A 2,884-nucleotide genomic window follows, 5' to 3' on the forward strand; every position below is an offset into this window, starting at 1 on the left:
GGTCTGCTGTAATTTTCTGTCTGTCTTAAAATTAAAAGTCGATTTTTCAACGGCCGGTCACAGCAAGATCCCACATATCCTCTTGAAAATAAAAGGTGCAGTGAGACCCTGTGGTTGCCTTTTTTCAAAACCGATTCATCTCACTCTCCACCCTGATGTTTTCAGTGTCATGATCAAGAATGAAATCCTATCTGTGATTGAGAGGACAGCCTGAACTTAAATGAAAGGTTTCAAAGATCAGGCAACACCATCCCCATATGAATGCCGTCATTTATAGTAAGAAAAGATGAGACAGATTTGTGCAGGTTCAATTTTGTGGCTCATTGAAGAAGGAAGGAAGAGGAGAGGGCCGGAGGGTCAGGTGCATGAGTGCGGGTGAAGTATTGTCACCCGTCTTCCTAGAGATGATTGAAATGTTCAGGCTTGTCTGTCAGCAAATTGCCTCTGCTCAACATGTAATCTGTCGACTGGCCTCTCGCAGAGAGCATTTTACATCGGAGTGTGTGTGTGTTTAAATGGAAGGGTAGGGGGTATTCATTTTGAAGCGGATCGAAAAAAGGAGACGGGGTCTGAGAGAAACATGAACGCAGAGGGGGCTGTGGTGTGATGAAGGACGTTCCTGCTTCCTGTTAAGTCATCCTTTGATATCTCTGATGACGACAAATTACAGCATAGTGAAAAATCCTTGTGATGTAAACTCTGAAAACTAAGTGAAATTTTCTGCTGGCTCTTTGAAAGGGAGCATCTTAACCTAATTTAACTCAGTTTGACATTTTTATGTCTCTCTGTGTATATTATTACTATTATAAAAATAAGAAATTTGAAGATGTTACATAGGTCCATATTTTATTCTAATGCACCAAAATTAATTAGATTACTAAATTGGCATATTTCAAAGATTGTGTCGTGTACATTACGGTTTAAAAGTTTGATCAAAATTGATCAAAAGTGACAATAAAGATGAACTGTTCATTTGAACTTATTTATTTATTTATCAAAGAATCCTGAAAAAGAGTCCTATATTAAGGTTTTCATATTGTTCTGGTTAAGTGTGCTGATGAATAATGGGGCCAAATGTGAGCACTGATCTGTATTCCTTGTGTGAGTTTGTTTGCAAACATCAAACATCGGTTGTCAGTTGATCTGTGGGCCGGTGTTGTAGTTCATGTGTGTATCTGAGAAGCAGATGAAAGTGGAGATTTCCCGCTGGTGATGTAGTTGTGTCGAATAAAGCAGCCGAGTGCGTTTTCCGCTCCATTACATTCACTGTAGAAAAGCCTGTAGCTGCTGCCGAAAGAAACTGTACCAAACCATCTTCAGTACACACACACACACACAGAGAGAGAGAGAGAGAGACATAGACATGCTGCATTCAAAATTACAACATTTTTATGTCACATGCACGCATTTATTGAGTGTCTAAACATATGGCTAATTTAAAATAAAAGTAATATTAAAAGCCACATTACCTCTCAGGCCACATGAAAGATACTCGAAAGTATCATTTAAGATGCAATGGGAGCCATAATAGTCTTTTCAAAAACCCAGTGAGAGCTGCCCGACATGCTTCATATTTCTCTTTCCCTCTCACCTGGTTAGTGGTTCACTTAAGAGCACTCTTGGAATGAGTCAGATGTAGGAAAGGAAAAGAGTTCACACAAAAGCAAGAGGTCACAGTTACAGAATGCTGCAGAAGCACTGGAGAAATGGTGCTGTTGTATTTATACATTTGCAAATTCATTCTTGTATTTGTGTTTAGCTTTGCATTATTGAAGGCATTTTAAAGGAAAATACAAATTTGCATTACATCACTGGTTCAACAATGGATCCTCTGCAGTGAATGGGTGCTGTCAGAATTAAAGTTTAAACAACTGATAAAACATCACAATAATAAACGTAAGTAATCCACAAGCTACGCATTTGTAACATATTTTGGCCAGAAGTGACAGCTTGAAGTCAAACCACCTTGATAAATGCGTTTCGTACAAACATACAGTTTTTGACTTCGCTGTGAATTATGGTGATGTTTATATCAGCTGTTTGGACTCTCAATCTGATGGCACCCATGTGATGTAATGCTAAATTTATCCAAATCTGTTCCGATGAAGAAACAAAATCTTCTACATTTTGGATCGCCTGAGGGTGAGTACATTTTCAGCATATATTTTCATTGTTGGGAGAATTAATCTTCTAGTATTATTGTTACCAATTTACTGTATATAAATAAATACTGACTTAAATTACCATGCTAACTATTGGGGAACAACTGTAGTGACCATTCAAGTTCACTAAGACCAGAAATGTGTATTAATAAAGTAAATAAATAGAATTTGGATTTCATGCTGCCTAAAAATGGTCAAATCATGTCAGTTCTGCCATTTTCCACATTAACAGTCTTTGCCTTTCAGCGTTTGATTAATGTTATCTATGTATTCATTCAATTTGGTGGAAAAGCTCAAATAAATTAAGTCAGAGTGTGCTGGTGGAGTTGGGAAATAATTTCTAAATCCTCTTTGCACTGGTGATGTTGCTGGCAGCAGTGTAATCCTCTCTGACAGACCCAGGTGTGGTCGAGCCAAAGCTGCTGAGGCCACAAACCTACGGTTATTAACATGCATATATGTACGCAAACAAGAGAAACTGTATGTATCTACGAGCACATATACTGTACACAACCACAAACGTCAACGTCCTGCTAAACCTACACTTTCCCAGACAGTACAGTACTGTCCTCTGAGGTCATTTTTACTTTGCAACACTTGCTTTTGTATGGAAACAGTATAACTCTCAACCATATTTGAATGAAAAATAAATTGGCTGAGCAATCAGTTGGATTTTTGTGATGTTTTACAGTGACCTGTAGACAAACGATTCAATGAATCAC

The sequence above is a fragment of the Carassius auratus genome, unplaced genomic scaffold (genome assembly GCF_003368295.1).
Source record: "Carassius auratus strain Wakin unplaced genomic scaffold, ASM336829v1 scaf_tig00017721, whole genome shotgun sequence".
NCBI lineage: Eukaryota > Metazoa > Chordata > Actinopteri > Cypriniformes > Cyprinidae > Carassius > Carassius auratus.